At 40.4% G+C, this 19,866-nt stretch overlaps 1 protein-coding gene across 1 annotated transcript in view; it reads left to right on the plus strand.

Moving 5' to 3' along the window:
- The first annotated feature begins 659 nt into the window (after nucleotides 1-659).
- SOX5 (SRY-box transcription factor 5) overlaps nucleotides 660-19,866 on the plus strand; it is a 479,987-nt gene continuing 460,780 nt past the window's right edge. Inside the window, exon 1 of the mRNA XM_042890060.1 lies at nucleotides 660-737. The gene's annotated coding sequence lies outside the window, so the exon portion shown is untranslated. The remainder of the gene's footprint in view (nucleotides 738-19,866) is intronic.

Genomic DNA, 19,866 nt, shown 5'->3' on the forward strand with positions numbered 1-19,866 from the left:
GGGATGTCACACTACCCAGCTTTAGTGGTTGAAGTGTTGGGCTTTCAGTCGCACTTGGGGAAGATGCCATCTCAGGAAGCTCAAGTGTGACTCAGAAACCCATAGTGTGTGAGTAACCCACAGTGTGTGAATAACCTCCTAGCCACTGAGTGACAGCTCAAAGTAAAGGCAAATGCAGAGGACTTTGAGCTCCCAGTCTCATCCTTGCATCGCTAACCATGCAAAACAGTCTAATCATGCAGGCATCTTATACTGGTGATATAAAAACAGAATCAGCAAGTGTTGGTTAGGTGTTTAAACACTTCAGAAGAACAGGAATATGTAGTTCTGTCTTCCTCCTAGTTTGAGCTTCGTATTGATTTATCATGAGAACAGGTGCCAATTGAGTTCTAATAATGTCTAGTTTTCTTTCTTTTTTTTTTTTTCCCCTTTTGCTATTACATATTTCTGTGGCAGCTTTTACATGTGATATATTTTGGGTCACACATTAATTTACACCAGTCTCTGTTCTGCAAAAAAGAGCTCACAAACTAAACAAAAAGGAATGAGGAGGGGGAAGTCTAGCAGAGCCCAGGCTTTTGTTTCATGTTTTGGATGCATTTTCTTTTTAAAATAAAATTGTTGATATGCATTTGCTTTTATTTTTCTAGCCTTCCTCTTGCTGATGACCGGGTTCCTGTTTGATCCTGTTTGTAAGCTTCCGAAGACTGAAAATAACCTGAACTCCTCTGCATCGGGTAGGAAAACAAAATCCTACAGAGACATACTGCAATTCCTCTGGAGGGCTAGCAATATGGAAGATGGGTGTGAAGGTAGAGCTTGTGGGGAAAAAAAAAGGAGAGGGTTCCTAGGTTACCACAAAAGACATGAGCGTACACAATTTTTCTCACCCACTTTTTCGGACTGGGGAGGAGTGGGCATATCTATAAATGAGAAAGACTGTTCCCCATGATGTGTATTTCAAGTATAGATGCCTAAAGTTTATCTGTACTGTTACTCATTCAAGCAAGGGCTGTCACTCTATTTCAACGTATTCAAAAAATATAATTTTGAAAGATTTAGAGGAGTTGAGTATCACATAGAAATTTACTGTCGAGATTAAAAAAAAAAAAAGAATCCCTACATTATTATAAATTTTTGCGTGTGCGTATATATGTATATATAAAACATTGGTCTTGATGCCTAAGTAGACATATAAGCACTAGATTTTTTAGAAATGCTTTATAAAATGACATACCTTTCAGTTAGGGAGAGTGGGTGGAAGAGAGTTCAGTTAAATGTTACTGTTGGCCTGACAGGAGCTCCAGGTAATTCCACAGTTAGAACATCATCTCGATCCCGTAGTAGTCTGTGCTTTACCTGGCTGCCATGAATAGTAAATATTTGCAGAATTACGGGTTGATGGTCAAGAACCTCCTTAAGGTGTGTTTTGGTTTTGTTTTGTTGTTCTTTATCTTGCTGTCAGGAAGAGTGGAACGTGTGAAGTGCTTCTGAGTGCAGGGAGATTATCCCAGGGTTAGGCTTCATCTAGTCTGATCATGTTGCTGTCATAGTCACATGTTCTTGCATAATTTGTCCACATGCAGAGGGCTGTTCGTGGTTCTTGTTGGGACAAAATTTATAATTAACTCCAAATGGTGGGTTTGTGAGAATAACTGATAATATTCTGGTGTAAATCACTAGTTTTATGTTTTGTAGTGGGGCCTATGGCATGTACCTGAGGTGACAATCCAAGTTGTGGCATTTTAAAATGAGTGATTTAACACCAAAAAGTTTTGTGATTCACTTTTCTCTTTTCTAACTGTCAGAAGTCAGTTGTGACATTCATGTATTTCTTCCTCTCCTAAGTAGTATTATCAAAGGAGAAATCGCTAATTTACCAACCAATGATTAATAATCAAGGAAGTGAAACTTCTACTTGAGAGGAAAAAAAAAGTAATTCTTTGCTGAGTTGCTGAACAATTTTAAATAATGTAAGCTCTCCACGTACTGAGCAAATGATCATTTTTTTTAAGGCTTTCATTCTGAGAAGGGGTCACCAGCCTTTGAGAATGAGCCACTTTGTTGACAAATTTGTCCTCTAAACCGAATGGCATTAATTAGAACGTTAAGCTGCAGATCCTTACTTTTTGATGTGGGTGGGGTTATCAACAAAAAAATCATAATAAATTTGATTGAAGATGATTTTAAAAGGTCTGCCACCTGTAGATAAAAATGTGCATTACTACACATGATAATTACCAAGACTGAAAGCCGTGACATGATCCATTGACCTTTTGAAATCAAAACACTTACTATAAAGAAAAAAAAAAGGCACCAATTTCTCCAGCTATGTTAAAATAGGACATGTCTATATATTCAACTGTATTGGTGCACTGTAATATATCTAGGGAAAAAGACACTTTGGATTATCTGTTAGGCTCAAGTTTCCCGTCTTCTCCTCTGCGGGCTTATAAATCTCTGACTGATTTTGTATGTGTTGAGAGATCTTTTTTTGATCTAATGAAATCGCTAAAAATATTCAGGTGTCTGAGACGGGAGCAAAACATCTCTGAGCCACCCTACAAAAATAAACTAGTTTTGTGTGTGCAGGATGAAAGAGTACAGAAACAGATTTCAGCTTCAGGCTTTCTAGAGGGGCATTTGCGGTGAGGGAGGGGAGAAATAACCCAGCAACTATCATTGTAAAAATTATGAAAAGCGTTTTGATGGTCCTTTTTAAAGTCAGTTCACTAAATGGGGGCCAAAGCAAAAGCCTGAAAGGCAACTCATAGCTTGCCATTAACAGCATAATCCCATCGCTGCTGTTTGTGGTTGAGAATGAGTGTTACTGCGTGCAGTAATGGTGAGAAAAACTAAAGGGAAATAAAGGATGCGAATGAAGGATTCTCTGTTTTCATATGAGTGCTTGGAACACCAAGCAAGCGAAGAAGCAGCAATTTTCGCTCAGCTTAATGTAATAGAAGACCACTGCACCCAAACTGTCTCAGCAGAACTTCCTGCATAATTAGATTGTAAATCTTCTCAACTGAGGAAGTTTTGCCCAGGGTCAGATTGTCTAAGTAATAATCCATTCTACATAAATTAGAAGATTTGAACTGCTGGGATACCTTATTACATTAGTTTTGTTTTTATTCCTAATATAACTGAGGAGAACAAATGCAACAATTCTTTTTCCTCTTCTTCTTTTTAATTATGTTTCATCTCTTTAACTTTCAATTACCTCAAAAGGCCTTTCCTTGTAGGTTTTGGATTTTTCCTGGGCAATGATGATGAAGCTGCCATCTAGGCAAATTAATATATTTTTAATATACTTTAGAAAGTGATACCAGTGAATCTTTTGGCCACCAGATTGTGTGATATCACTTCCTTTGTGAAGTATTTACCGAGAGATGCTGCTGCTCCCTTATTGTGCTTGTGTTTTCTGTGATGCTGAAGTTTTACCTCACACTGTGACTCCTTTGTTCTGCAAAGAATAGAATTGCCGTCTTGAGGGTAAGAATTAATGGACATCAATTTACCAACAGTTAAGTTTTTAATTGAATTATTTTCTTTGAGGAAAATGAGACTGTGGGTACTTGACTTGCATATACAGCTGTATGTAAAAGAGGCAGGGGGCTAAATCCTGAGGTCATTTTTCAGTCAAAATTCACCCGTGGGATTTCAGTGTTTGACTTACGCAAAGGGAACAATTTGCAGTGTAACATCAATTAATGTGTCTTGTTAGTGGTGGGTTTTTTTTGTTCTATATATGACTTCCCCTACAAAATGGAGGAGTGGACAACAATTCAAGAAAACCTGTACTTTTACAATAGATCTAGAGGTTGTTATTGTATTTCAAAAAATTAGAGGGTCATTTGAGTTGGAGGGGACCCTTAAAGGCCATTTAGTCCAACTCCCCTGCAGTGAACAGGGACATCTACAAGCTCAATCAGGTTTCTCAGAGCCTGGTCTAACCTGACCTTGAGTGTCTCCAGGGAGGAGCATCCATCACCTCTCTGGGCAGCCTGTGCCAGTGCTTTACTACTGTCATCATTAAAAACTTCTTCCTTATATCCAGTTTAAATCTCTCCTCTTATAGTTTGAAACCATTTCCCTTTCTATCACGACAGACCCCGCTGAAGAGTCTGCACCCTTCTTTCTTTTGTATTTTTATTATTACATTTTACATTTTATTTTTGTTTTCACTCTTCCTTTTTACATAGTTAAAGCCATATTGAAGAATCAGGCATATTAAAACTTTGGGACTAGATCCTCTAGATGTCTGTGTGCACTGCATCATTCCCAAAAACAGGAGAGGAGATGTAGAGGGACTTCTGAAAGGGCTTGTGATGGTGCAGACTGGAGTATTGTGGACTGTTATGTGTATGCACAAGGTCTAGACCTGGTAGCAGGATTGCAGAACTGGTCTGATCATGATGGGAATTCATGGGGATTTTTTTTTTTGTCAGATGCACAAGGGTTGAAGCAGTTTACAGAAAAGGAAAAACCTATATGACAAGGAGGTCAGCTTCTGTTAATGATATTTTAAGAAGTGTCTCTTGTTAGTGAAAATCCATGTGTAACATTATAATATAAATAAACAAAGAAATGAATATATATATATATGTGTATATATATATATGTGTATATATATATATATATATATACTTTTTTTCAGAGAAAAAGGAAGCAGTCTTGGGAGGGGGAAGTATGAATTCCATATTTTCAATCCCTATGCCCAGGGGTAGAAAAATTGAAAAACTGAATTGGGTAATTTTTGGATTTGAAAATACAGGAATGCTTTGATTGCCTGATTCTGTCTGCTCAGCTCCCTGCTGATTCTGTGCTCAGCTTACTGGCAGAGCATTGGCAGCTGAAGGCAAAGTCTAAGTTCTGCTGGGGACATAAAGGGGTCCTGAAAACAGATATATTCCCAGACCAGAGTCACCCTTCTCTCAACAGTTGTGCAAGAAACAGCACGTTTTTAATTTTTCTCTATTGCTGTGAGACCCTGGTGGCTGTGGGAAAGCATTACCACTTAGAAGACATGAAGGAAAGAAACTGAGGATCTGTGAAAGGCCTTTGAAACTGGTATTTTGGGAAGACATCACAGTGTTCAGGTCCCCCTGGAAGCACATGTGAGGAATGGAAGTTGGGAGATAGGTCCAAGTAAAAAATAATGTCTTAAAATCCAAACTCGCTGCCATTACTGCCATTTTAATCCTTATAGAATTACTTCTATGTGTTTAAGTTGTTTATAATTATTATTTAACAGCAAATAGCACTGTCTTTTCTCAGGAACTCCAGAGATAAAGAAAATCAGAAATCAGACCTCCAGACTACTTTTGAGGCAGAAATAATCCAACCATTATTTCTGGTGTAAAAGGTTTGTGAATAGCATCATTTGCCTAGAAGCTGTTTTCCAACCTAATAACTCCCAGAATAATGACCTAAAACTGTTTCCAAGAGGATTAAGGCCCATATAACTATTAGGAAATATAAGTTTTTGAAAAAGGCTATTTCTGATTGGCTGAGAGGTGAGTTTTGATTTAAGTTAAAGCCGCTTGCTTGGGAGCATCAGTTTCAATCTCTCTGAAGTCAAAAGTGGTGAAGTAATCCTCTAGAGAAGGATTGTCTGAGGGTTATTATATATATATATATGTATATAGAATATGTGTGTATGGAGATATTACTTATTGCTGTAATGACCTCAAAGATGGTCATTTAACCGGGTTTTTAATCCGTTTGGGAGGGAGGTTTTAATCTTGGGCTTTAGTTTGCCTTGGGGGAAAAAAAAAGCATTCAAAATGGGCTGAGATAGCAGCTGGACAGTTAGCTTGTTGGGTAATCATCACCTGAACACTCTTCCTTGGAGAAACTGAAACAGAGAATTGACTGTCTCCTATGGTATGGGTGTAGTTTTAAGGTTGCACGCTCGCTGTGTGTGCCTTACTCCTGTTAATTGCTTTTTTAACTACTGTGATCTGTTAAGAGGGGGGAGGAGAAAATGTGGGCTCAGAGTGACTTGGGAATATCTGCAGCACAGGGGTCAGGCATTAACAGTTAGAGGAAAGCATGGATTTGCGGCTGAATCCCTTTGATAGAAGTACAACTCAGTGAGCAGCTCTTTAAATTGGCAAAACTTCCCAACTGTGCATCAAAATACTGGTGACAGACTTTTGCAGAAGAAAGCACGTGAATTCTCACTGAAATGGTAGTCAACCACTTTTTTTTTTTTTTACCTTTTTGAAATAATTGGAGCTAGTGCCATAGCTTCTATTGGGATCCCCAGAGTTTCAGCGGATCTAACTCAACTCCCTGAAATTACCAGGGAGTTCAGGTGGCTTTCTCACTGAGTGCTTTCACTGCCCACTCTCAGGATTGTTTTGTGTACGTCCCACAGTCACATAAAGAGCTGAAAGCAAGCATCTGGCATTAGCAGGGAAAAATAAAATTGGTTTAGTTCCATAAGCAATGAGTGTCACCTGTCATCCGGGAATTTGTAATAATATGCTTGTGCTGGATTAAATCTGGCCTTGGGTAAGGTTGGTCTTATGTGCAACGTAAAGGTGAGTTAGCAAACCTTTTCACTGGGGAAAAAAAAAAAAAAGCCAAATTTGAGAGAGTCTGAAATCAACATTTAAGAAAGCACGGAAAATATTTTATCAGTGGTGATATTTAACAAATAGCTCAACTGAAGTCTGGAAAAACTCGCTCTAATAATTTTTTGCATTAGTTGATTATAGCCACAATAGGGACAGGCAAAGAAGTGTTTGCTGATCAGATCTATGGCCAAATTCTTATTTCTAATGCAAGATGCACAGTGCCAAAAATCTGATGCATATGCTTATGAAAGATTTTTCTGGTTCTATATGTACTATAAATATATCCCACATGGCTTTATACAAAGCTCTCTGTTATTTCAGTAAATCACAAGATACTAAGCCAAATCCAAAAAAGGTGAAGCTCCGTATAAAATTCTGTAACATTTTATGACTTGAAACTCTCTTTTAGAATATATTTGTTTCATTACTTTGTGGCTTTGATGGTCTCAATAAGCTTGGGTAAGCTTAAAAGAGGCAAAAAATCTTTTCGCAAAGTTGTCTTGTTGAGATAGGCTAGCAGACAAGGAGAAAAAAAAAATCCTGGTATGTATCCCCAGTAGTCTGGATTTCAGATTAAATTAAGGAAAATATAGTTTCTTATTAAAATAAATTAATAAATACTGCTGCTGAAGATGTTGCTTGGTGTCATTGAGTTCTGCTAAACTGTTTGTCTACTTTGAATATAAGTCTTTCCTGGGTTTTCACAGTAAAAATCTGTGCTTCCTCCATTCCCTAGTGGTCCCCAAAAAGCATGTTTTGCAGCTTTGTCTCTCTAAACCTGTAGACAGGTCTGTATGGTGGCCCTGTACCTCCTCAGCATCTCCCCATGCAACCATGAAATTAAACCTAGCAGTTGTCTAGATGGTTTATCTTTTTAATTTAAGAACATTGAATTCCAGCATTTGAGTCTAGAAAGATTAGAAAAGAGAGTGGAAGTGGAAGAACAGAGTTTGGTAAACCTGTGCAGTAGAACTGCAGTTATTTTCCTGCTACAAGCAACAAGTCACTCCTGTTCTTCCCATTTAATCTCCACCCCCTGCTGTATCAGAGGCAAAGGAATTTGAATTCCTTTTCTTTTTATTGTTCTTGTTGTTGCTGTTTTGTTGTTTTATTGTTCTGTTGATATTTAGTTTTGTTTTCCAGCAGCAGCTTTATGTTTCCAACGTAAGGAGCTGTCATGAGTGGTGACACAGATAGACTATCGTATGATCAGTTGATTGCTTGTCCCTTGCCCATAATCAGAATTACACCTTCTTTACTGCATTTTTTTCCACATACACAAGCTTGTATTCTTTCCGTAGCTGAAAATTTGAGCTACTAAACAGTCTGCTCCCTGCCATGCATTGTCTGGTGCAGATGCTAAGAAAAAGCCAAGGATAAACCAGGCTGATGTTGTTACTTATACTTGTGATGCCGCGGTGGTGATTACTGGGTTTGGGAAAATTTCAGGACAGAGGTATTGCACCATACAGTCAAGGGGAGTATCACTGGAGGTGTAGGGCTAGGTAAGCAACGAGGGCAGTACCAGTGAAGCTGGGCTTTTGGGTCTCACAGGCAGGTTTCAGCAGTATCTGTAAGAACAGTGCTCTGCATCTTTCCGAGCTCCTGCCTCACTGCACATCTCCGTTGGGGTGCCTATAGAGCAGCACCCTAGGGGTGCTCCTGGGCCGTGGGCTGGGAACCTCCATGGTGGGAGAGCCAGGGCTCCAGCAGAGCCAACCTGGGAGACGGGAGGGCTGATGGCTTCGAATTCTGCGCCTTTGAAAGGGTTAAAGCCAAGGTGCTCTATTGTATTAATGATGGTTGTCTCTCTGCAGAGCCCATTGGGCTCTTTCAGGGGCCTCTCAAAACAATGAGTGCAGTGAGGCTGTTCTGTCTAATTACTCCAAGACAGGGATGCTAAAGAGGAATTAATGACAGTTGACAAGTGCAATTAATAATTATAGCAAAGCCGGGAGTCATGCAGCAGGCAGATGACAATAACAGGGTAACTGTACATGACAGCTTTCATCCGTTCCCCCCCCTCCTTTCTTTCTTTTACCCTTTAATGCGAGCTGCTGCATGCACCCAGGCCTTGCTGCGCGCTGACAAGGAGGGAAAAGGCGCTGAGATCTGGTCACTTGGCTTTGGCTGAGTTCTCACTTCCCCTCAGTCGCTCCCTCTTAAAATAAATAATAAAAATGAAGAAAAAAAAAAAAATAACGGACAGCAGCAACTTAACGGCACAGGCTTCTGTTAGCTTTCACGGTCAGGTGTTGACAAGACTGCTTAAAATTCATGTTGGGAGATTGGAAGGAGAAGGGGACAGGGAAAGGCAGCAGCAAGCTGGAGTTGAAGTGGGATTTCCATATCAAAGGCCAGGCCTTTGGCTCTGAATGGTAATTAAAGTACCCAGATTTCATCTCCTTGGTCAGCTCATGAAAAGGAAAAAAAAATTAGAGAGAGGATTTTTTCACTCCCTTTAGACTACAGTACAGCAAGCAGTAAATTAAATGAAAGTTGAGCTAAAAGGTGCCTAACGCTTCAATCTTTTGCATCTAATAGAATCTATGATGTTTTTAAAGCATTTATTCAGTTCACATCTTCATCTTGCTGTGATTATAAAGGATATCATGTCTGCTTACATTTATTGGGCACACATCTTGGCCATCCCAGGGTTGTAAAAGGATTTCACTTTGCATTATGTTGCTGTTGTGTTATGGCCTTTCAGTTAATATAAAAAAAAAAAAAAAAAAAAGCCCCAAAAAACCAACACGTGGGGAAAGAGAAAGGAGGCACATTTCTCTGTAATTCCTAGCTGGTCATTGAAAGAATCACCAACACTGGGAACCAAATAAATGCAAATTTAATGAAGCATGGGGAACCGGTAATGAGATACAACAGCCTCTCACCTTGAGGTTGCTGGTTCAGATCTAGACCAGGGTGCTAGGAGAAGTGGCCACAAACCAGCAGCCACGTGGCAGTAAATGTGCAGTGTTTTGTCACCTCAGTGCGGTTCCCAGTGGCACATAGCGATGAAATGAAAACTTGCCTTTGCTAAGGGTGCCTCTTCAGGAACAAGGGCTGTGTGAGCTCTGGATTTTTCTTGCCGCTCACTTGAATCCTGTTCAAGTCACACTGAGCTGTAAAGTGGGGCACCCAACACAATGGTCTCCCCTGGCTCTGGGTTCCAAGGTCTCTGAAGCCATGGATTTCACCTTTTGCAGGCAGTGGGTAAGCGCCCGAAGCATGAAAGTTGCACAAATGTTGCTGGCATCCTGTTTTGCCCTCCAGTTTCTCTTTAGGTCTGGGCTTGCCAAGTGGCCTCTCAACTCCTTGGCCTCCTGCCCCTGGGTTTGCACCTCAGTAGGCCCACGATCGCACCCTCAGGCCTTGAGGGAAAAACCAAGTTCAGATCTTCTCACTTCTGCTCTGTTGCTACAGCAAGGCGGAAAGTATCCCAACCTTGAGTTTCAGAGTTGTGTGTGTCTAATTAAAGGTGACCAGACTGGGTCTCGTTTACCTGCAGGCTGAGTCAGAGCCTGCCATAACTCACTGGAAATGCATCTCCTAGCCCCATTGGATGCTGGATCAGTTCCCTGAGTTGAAACCCTGCCGCCTGGAATGTTTTGGTTCATTTTCCTGTAGTTACATCTCAGCTATTACAAATGTAGGCCTTCTGACATGACCATTTTATTATGGTATGTTATAGATGTAGGTAGTGCAAGTGGTGTCCCTTCTGTATTAACATAGCCGCTGTGACAGAAGGTGTGGAAAGAAATTGAAACAAAACTTTCGATAATTAAGATCAAAATGTGAAAAGACACAACAAAGGGTAAGAACGTAAAAATGAGCCAAACTAAATTCTAGCTGAACCTAAAGCCACCCTGAACTTCAGAGGCTTACAAACGCAGACTTCTGTTCTAAATACTGGGACTATTTTTCTTCTTTCCCTCCTCTTTTTCTTCCTTTCTTGCTCTTTTACTTCTCTTTACCTCTCTAAGGCACTCTCTCCTTCCCCTCCCTCCCCCCCTTCTGTTCAAGTGCATCATTTTCTGCTATTGTGTTTAAAAAACTCTGCTGCAGGGGCTCTGACATGAATAAAAACGTAATCCTCAATGTGCCCATTGTGCACTCTCATTTGTTTTTGCCGTATCGATTTATCAGCGGAGGGAAATTACTTGCTGGAAGAGAGGATGCCAGTCAGAATGACATTTATTTCATAGTACAAGGAGGCTCTCCAGCGTGTTTCCATGTAACCCAGATATTGGAGCTGTAAAAGGGCTTGTAACAAGGTTTAGTGCTATGATTAGATCGTGTGGAGCACCTTGCTTTCATAACAACAGGCACTTGGCTGGAGCCAAGGCCTCAGGTTATGGTCAATTTTTTTTTTTTTAATTCCTTTTTTCTTAATACAGAGTATGTAGCTTGCACCCCACAATACTTCTCTGTTCAAAACTCAACCATGTAAACTTGTGAAATGTGATTTCATATTTATAAAGAGTCTTTGTAAAGAAGCCTTTGTGTCACAGAGCTAAAAGGCAAAAAAGATAACATATTTACTTATTAATCTCTTTAGCGTTGTGCTTCCTTGCATTTCTGGTGAAATAACCCCATGATTTTAATTCACCAAAGCAAATCTTTTCCTCCAGAGGTTGTAAGCTACAGTTGCTCAAGGCTAATAATTACCTGTAAAGATGAAGCGTATTCCTTGTCCTAAACTATGACAGTCATATACATGTTGCAAATAAAGATAGGGTTCAAGAAACTGAATCCTGGCCACAGTGTTGGTGTTCAGCTGCTGTTCCTGGACAGTTTATACCAAGGGCTTTGCTGTGCTTTCTTGCAGCCAGTGTCTGTCGAGCTCAGAAGCCCTTTTTCTACAGCATCCAGCATCAGGTGGCTTCAAGGGAGACCCCAGGGCCCAGAACAGGCTGTCCTCCGTTGGGCTGCCTTTCAGCAAATTGATATTGGCTTATCCTCTGCAGCATTTCATATACGTTTGGATACTCTCTCTTAGAAGACATTCTTAAAAGGCTTGACATATTTATGGCTCTTTAAGAACCTGGGCCTGGAAATAACCTTCTGCGTTGTCAAGCTCTTCCTCCTAGCAGGGATATTGATAGCATATAACCTTCATTAATTTCCTGTGATTTTATTTATTGACATAGATGTGAAGTTGTTGCTCATTTCTTCAAGTCTGTGGCTCTCTCTCTTTGGCTTACCCCAGGTCAGGAGCTCCTGCAGTGCATATGGCATGGGGCTTTGGGGTGAGATGTGCCTTGTCATCTGGGGGCTGTTCCTGCCCTGAGCTGTGATTTTGGCAGAGAGCCCACAGCACCTGGCTATGGTTGCAGCGTATGGAAGCTGGCAGTGAGGAGCAGGGAGTTGTGTCTGCAGTGAAGGTTGCTCAACACATTCCATCCTAAAATTCTTCTGAGCTGTTTTTAGCTTTGCCAAATGATTTCAGCTTTGGCTTATATTTTCCATTTGGGGTGATTGCTTCAGACATTAAAAAAAATAAAAATTAAAAAAATTAAAAGGAATTTTCAGCCAAAATAACTCAGCAGTTCCAAAAATGAGAGAAAAAAAAAAAAGTTGTTTTGCTTTTTATTAAGAATATTCTTCTCACTGTCTTGACAGGAAGCTCAGCTCCCAGGTTACAAAGCTCTAAAATGCCAGATTTTTTTTATCCAGCAATTTCTTGTAACTTGTTCAACTAACCTGGGGACCTCCTTGCTGGACTGGAACCAGGCGGGTGCTCGCCCAGTGTGGGTGAGCCGAGCCAGATCAAGTCAGCCAATCTGACTACATGGCTTTTTCCCACTTTATACAGAGGATAATGCCGTTGCCACGACGCTATCCAGCTGAGCTCTGACTGGGGCTGCATTTGAGCTGCAGTTAGCTGGGGATCTGTGCTAGCTAAGCTTGACCTGACCTGAACTGCTTCTTTCTAGTCTAGATGAGATGTGTTATTTTCCTCCTAAAGTTCAGGTCAGACATGCAGCGAGAGTAAAAGAGAAAGAGTAATAGTGAACTGTAGAAAAGAAATAAGATGGAATAAGTGCCTAGCAGAAGCAGAGGATGGTACTCTCGCTTTTGGTATATTTGGGAGCACGCACGCAAATCTGCCTGATGGAACTTGTTGCAGCACTAGGAGTGTGGCTCTTCTCTGCAGCAACAGGCCAGGGGTATTTGCTCGAGTGCTGGAGGCTTCCACTTCTGCAGGCAGGCAGTGACACTGCACTGAGGTAGCAAAAGACTGGCGAGAGGAAGTAATACTCCTCTGGGCAGTAGGACATGGAGTTTGTGGGTACGTGGTTCTGGTGAAGGAAATGTTAGCATACCACGGACTGAGGAGGATGTGAAGTAGGTTATAGTAGCCAGAAAACCATCTTGGTAGTGTGCTGGTTTGCACTGGGGAAATCTGATATTGTTTAGGAATGGTCTCTTCCATCAGTGCAGTAGGCAATGGGAAGGTTGACTAGTTTACTTTGTTTTCTGCATAGCCAGCCAACTATATTTTGAATGAGATGTGGGTATTGGTAACAAACTAATACAAGAAAAAACTAAGTCAAAATGGCGTTGTTTAAAAATAACTCCTTTGGTACCACAAAGTCTAAAATTATTTAGGCATATGGAAATGTATGTAAAATCAGTACACTACTATGTCATTTTTTGCGTCAGAATCAGTGTGTGTCGGTGCTGACAAAATGGCATACACTACCTTTCCCCATCTGTTCCAAGCACATTTAGTGTAGTGCCTTGAAAAGCTTTTGCAAGTCATGACATAAATACACAACTGGATGGTGAAACAGAGTAGCAATCTAGTGAAACCTCCTTTGAAGGAAATTGTTTTAATCGTTTTCAGGCAAAAAAAAAATAATTAAAAAAATAAAACAAAAAAGAAAAAGAAAGGTTTTAATATAAGAGTTTAAGTGTAGTAACATTTACCAGCCATATCCATGTTAAACATTTCTCACCACCATCACTACTATATCAGAAAATAGCTTCCAACGTGGATAAAATCCAAAATCAATTAGTTCAGTTTCACTTTTTTTTTTTTTTCAAATTTCATTGTTAGTTTTTTAAAGAACATCTTCCAGATTGTCTCTAAACTTTGCATGAAAATTAATTTAGTTAGAAGTTTCTTGCCATTTGCATATTCCAGCCTAGAGGAGCTGCAGATTTGCAGAGACCGCTGGTAAAAATAGTAGCATGAATTCCCACACAGTAGTACCTGTGTAGATCTTCAAATGTCATTCTTGTTAAGTATTTACATCTTATTGGTTTTTTAGGCAGAACTGTGCTTGAACCATGATGTGCAGTATAACCATATCACTCTCCCTTACCAGATGAGTATTAGATGTCCATTCATGTGACTTTAATAGTGATTTTACATTTGTACAAAAATGTTCTTTTAAGAAATACACAGAAATGAAAATATCTTCTAATAGACATGAAGAAGGCTTAGGCAGGTATCTCACTATCTGTACCTTATCCTGAAATAGGACTCTCTTTACATGCCCCAGGGTCATTGCCATTTCTAGGGCAGAGTATTCACAATTCTCTAGGCAACCTGTAGGACACGGTTTCCAAAAGATTCTCATCTGAGGTTTTCTTTTTTATCTATGTAACTTGACAATAATTACTTCTGTCTACTTCATAGTTAACTGGGAGCACTGCTGGTACAACTGCTGCTAGTATGCACTTTTCTTGTCCTCTTGTCCATCACTGTTATCAGAAGGAGCTGCAGATGTGCAGGAGTGTCTGAAATGAGAGCAGAGTAGGGAGTTTAAAACCACCTTTGTTTTGTTCAGCGTGGTGCAAGCTGGCAGAAACTTTGTGGGACAAACACCTCAGGGATTAGATAAATAAATGCTTGTAATTGTCTTTGTAACAGGAGTAACTGTCTATGTAATACCAATGAAAGACTAGGAGAAGGTAATGGAAGTATGAATAAGTACATTATTGTGGTAGGTTTCTCTTTAAGTCCTTTTGTGGTTTGAGAACCTCCAGATTATTAACAGATTCTGGGGCCAAAGGGAATGCATGTAGTCTGGTTCCTCCTATGGCAGTTTTTAAAAATAGATCTCTAATTTTCTGCATCAAAATGAAAAATTAAAAGTATTGTACAGGCGCAGTTTCACACTAGTTATTATTGTGATTTTTATCTCATTATTTTTTGCTTACTATAACATTAACTTTGGAAGATATTTGGAGCAAGAGCCAAAAGCAATGGGAAGACCTGCCTTTTGGCACAGCTAAAACAATTAGTTAGAAGATCTTGCACTGTGATGTTTGTTCATCTCTTCACCATTGCTGAATTTTGCTTTCACTTACAAGTGTGAAGCAGCAGATTAGGCACTTCCAAAGACTCATTCACTGTGAGGTTTTGCAGGTGATTTCAGTTTAATGCAACCAGATAATTGTAGCTGTGGGGCTTGGCTAGGTTATAAAGCTGCTAATCCAGACAATATTATCTGATCACATGTTGTGCTTATATGAGAGACCTCTGCCTTTAATAGTCTCTCCCCGTGCTTGTAAGTGGTTTTTTTTTTTAGTTTCAGCAGCCCTACAAAAATGAGACACAGGCTAAGATTAAGCTCTGAAACAAGTCACTGAAGTTATACAGTGCTTGATTATATTCACTCTGTACGTGTAATGCACATAGTGTGTGTCATCTAGCTCATCATGCTAACATGTACATTTTCTTCCCAGTTTTAAAAGCGTGCAAGGTGGTGGGCACTGACAACTCTGAAAAAGAAGTATTTGGCTAGAGGCCTACACGCAGCTGTAGCAGATACATGGTATTGCTTTGTAGGCAGTTCTATTAATTTGCATGGTCAGAAACCAAGTATTTTTGTAAGTAAATGTGTAATTGTCAAAATTGTGGCATAACACTGATTTGAAATAAGGTTTTTGGGGGGAGAGAAAGAAGAGCGAAATGGCTTATCAGCCTCAAATCTAGTCCTGTCATTTGGCAATGTTGTTTGCACACCTTTAGTGAAACTTCCCAAGAATGGGCTCTCCCATTGTTGTTAACTATGTGATCGAGATAGAAAGTGGACAGAGTGTCTGAATTCCTTCTGAAATAGCCAACACAATATGTCCCCTAGGCTTGATAGAATTGCTCTGGCTGGAATTCTGAATTTGAGAAGAGCACTGGTATAATATTCCAGTGATTTGGTATGTGAGTGAAGGAGATTTGTAGACTGCTAAACCTACAAAGTTCAATAGCTTCCAATTACTCTTTTGCATGCCTCTTTCTTCAAGCCCATGAAAAGCCTGGCTGAGCACCCCTGTGTTCTGAGGAATAACGTTGGCCTCTCAGCTTCTTCAAGAAAGTGATCAGACTGCATGGCATGCTCCTAAGAATAGAAGTGCCAGGCCATTCCCTTGGAAAACTGGCCATGTTATTGTGCTCTTCTTTGTATTCTTATTACGAGATACAGTGTACTCATGTGGCCGCTTTGAACTCCTTATCAACAAGTCTTTGTAAGAGGCAAACTCTCAGAATTAAATGAAGTAATTAATCCACTTACACTTGTCAAACTTGGGTGGAAAAAAAACCCACAGCACTAACCACCATAAAGCCCCCCACAAAACAACAACTGAAAGAAAACCACACTACCACAACCCACCAACTGGAGCTGCTCTTCTTGCTTGAACGTGCTGGGCTGCTTTTGACTGTGCACTGTGTGGACACACCTCACTTTCAGCCCTTGACCTAGCATCAAGCCTCATTCTCCCTCCTGCTCCCACAGTAAACAGGCAAAGTGCTGTTTAAAATGCACTGAATCAAGTTGCTGTTGTCTCAAGAAATCGTGATGGCAGCAGAGAGTTAGCCTCAAATAGCAGAAGTCAACTCACTGTATATTTTTGGTCTAATTCTCAGCTTGAATTAACTTCAAGGAAGCAAATGAAATACAAAATTGGGATTTCGCAGTACTAAAGTCTTTGGCCATCTATTTCAGTAATTTCTTTTGGGGAACAAGAAAGACCCAACACTTACCCCATAAAATTTCAGCTAAATGTATTCTGTTAAAAATTTTATTTAGTTTTAGGCAGTATTTGGCTCTGAGTTAGCAAAGACTTAGCAAGTTTATATATGTATAAATAGTTACTTCAGCTTCAGTGTGCCTACTGATGTGTGTAGAGTTGCACACCTGTTGAAGTCTCTGGAAGATGTATGCCTAACAAATAGCACCGGGGAACAGTAATGTCAAATGTGTAATTAAAAATCTTCAGGACCAGCAAATTTCTGAGATGTTCAGTATCCTTTTTGTGAACCTCAGAATATCAGCTGGTTTTGGTGAAAATCGTAGTAAGCAATTAGCTTGCATCATAGAGGCTAATAGTAACTGAACCTCTTGGCAGATTTTGTGATGGGATGATTTCCTGTCTGTGATAAAAGCCAAATTAATTAATAAGAGACTTTTTTTTTTTTTTTAAGATCACTTACAGACACAGTCATTTCACTGTCGGAGTGTATAAAAGTGAAGAATTTGATGCCTGCGCTCTGTTACCTTACACTTTGGATTTTTTTTGTAAGAATCAATCTGATGCTGCTCTGTAAGTAATGCCTTCTGTTTTATGATGTTGGCCAACAATGTCAGAGGCAGATGGTGGTATGGCAGTACAGGTTGAACCTTTCCACCAATATTTCACTAGATTTTGTTGCCATGCTGTTGCAGGCAGCAGAGGGACAGTCTGACAGAATGGTGTCTGACACGGAAGTGCGTTTTGAGCAAAAAATATCACTGAAGTCCTCCATGTAGAAAAAAAAGGCACCCATTGACATTCACTGACTCTTTGTGAGTGTTTATGGAGACTGAACAGTGTATGTGAGCACATTGAAGTGGCATGTGATGTGCTTCAGCAGTGGCAACAATGTCATGGAAGACAAGCCATTTTCCAGACGGCAACACACAGCTGTCACAAAATGAAGAGCATCTCAATCAACTCATCTGTGTGAATTGGCAGATTGTGACCAGGGAACTATGTACAGGGCTAAATTTTGGCTTCATTCTATTGAGAAAGATGGTGGTAGCATGGGAATATCACAGAGTTTGTGCCAGTTGGGTCCCATGAATGCTTGCACAGGAAAAAGAAGAACATCGTATGCAAGTTTGTCAGAACCTACTGAACCCACATAAGGCTGAAGGTAACAGTTTTCTGAATCACATCATTACTGATGATGAGTCGTGGTGTAACCACTATAAGCTGGAGTCAAATCAGCAGTCCAGGAGTGGGGACATGAATTCGCCTTCAAAGAAAAAGTTCAAGACACAGTTCTCAGCAGGTAAAGTGATGTGCACTCTCTTTTAGGTAAGGAAAGGAGTGATCCTTGTGGATTTCCTGGAAGCTGGACAAACCATCAACTCTGGTCATTACATTGTAACAGTGTCTAAGCTGAAGGTTTGAACTTCCTGAGTCAGGCAATAGAAGAAGACAACCTTTCTCTTGCAACATAGTAACGCCAGGCTCCATATCAACTGGGAAACTGGAGCGCATTGCCAATCTCAGCTAGACTGTCCCACCCAGTGTATAGTTCAGATTTGGTGCCTTCTGACTTCCATCTGTTTGGACTAGAGAAAGATGAACTGTGTGAGCAACGTTTTCTCAGGAGTGACACCATCATAACAACTGTGAAACAGGGGGTCACCTCTGCTGGTGCAGATTTATAGTGTATGGCAAGCAGGCTTTTGTTCATTGCTGATGAAAACGCATAGCTAATGGTAGTATGTTGCAAAACAGTGTTTTGTACCTGAGAGTTTGCTCTAGTGTTATTGTGCTCTTTGTTGCAGTTTCCATGGAAATAAATAGGAGGCATTACTTTTGGAGCAGCATGCATATTTGCACCCTGTTAAAGCAGCTTTTATTTTGAGAAAGAAGTCGGTGTTCTGCCTGAGACTTGAACAAATCTTATGAACACAGTTCCTTTTATTTGCTCTCTTTATAAAATTTAAAGATTTTTCTTCCATTTCAGAAGGTCCAAATGGTTCTGTTTGGATAAGCAAGATTAGCAAGATTTGGTTCTAAGTTGCATTGCATTGGATGATGCTGCTTGCTCTCAAAATCGTTGATGTTTGTTTTCCTGTAGAAGATGATGATTGTAAGCAGGTTTACTGCTGGCTGCACTTCCAATGTGCTTTAGCTCTGACCTCATTGCTGCGGAACTCATTTAGTTCCTGTTATTGGTCAGCCTTTATGGCTTTCCTGAGCATCTCCAGATTCAGCAAGGCAACCAGAATGCTGCAGTAGTGGCCTGAGCCACAAATGATATTGGCTACCCCTGGGGTGTAGTTGAGTGTCTGCGCCTCATGGTGAGAAACGGTGTAATCACACAAGCAAATTGTGGTAGTGATAGTGAGCAGCACTTCTTGGGGCAAGAAATGAGTTGCTGAAAGAGAGAAGAGTGAAAGAGCAAAGAAATACTCTCCTAGGTGTTTTAGTTGCATTTAGCGATGGGACTGATATCTCCATGACATGAAAATTCAGCTGTCTAGCACTGCAGTGAGATGTGTCTGGAAGAGAAGACATTGCTTTCCTGTTTGAAAGTGTAGCTTAATAATGCATCCAAAAAGGATGGAAAGTCTCCAGACCCTTCTTCCAGTTTATGCCCATTTTCGCTAACATGAGACACCGCTGAGGCGCTGGCCATGATACCAAAGGGCTTTCCCTCCCTGTCCCTTGTCCTTGTTGTACAATGAGTAGCAGCCACTCAGGGCTCAGTGCCCTGCGCAGAATGACAGAGGAGTTTTCTGTGCTTCTCTCCCACGTAGCTAAACATGCCTGGTGTGCAGTGGGCTCTTTAGCTGTTGTTTTGCTCTTGTTAATTTTAAACGTGGAAGGCTTTGTCTCTTTTGCTGAACTGTGAAACACATGCTGATCCTTCTGTACAGGTGGCCTAGAAACCGAATGTTTATGCGTCTTAGTTTTAAAGCACATGCATACAATAGTATCGTTTGATCTTACCTTTGAAAAGCTCCCCTCATCATTCTTCTGAGCAACCAGAAAATACTGTAAATGCTTCATCCTTACCTGGGGCCCATACCCAGCCTTAGGACTCCATTACCTCTGTTCTTGTTCCCATTCCCTATCAGGAGCAGTGATGTGCGAAATGTGGGCTGAAACTGTTGCTGCCTAAGGCCGCTGTCTAGGCTGAGAATAAATTTGATCAGCTACACAGTTGTATTTTTCAATGGAGCCTCCATTTCTTCTGTTCCTTTTCCAAGAGAAACAAAAGTCCAAGCAAATGTCCACAGAGTGCCTCTGGCTTTGTTAGGCTTCCACA

This window comes from Lagopus leucura, unplaced genomic scaffold, assembly GCF_019238085.1.
Source record: "Lagopus leucura isolate 7727_CA_CO unplaced genomic scaffold, USGS_WTPT01 Super-Scaffold_100159, whole genome shotgun sequence".
Taxonomy (NCBI): domain Eukaryota; kingdom Metazoa; phylum Chordata; class Aves; order Galliformes; family Phasianidae; genus Lagopus; species Lagopus leucura.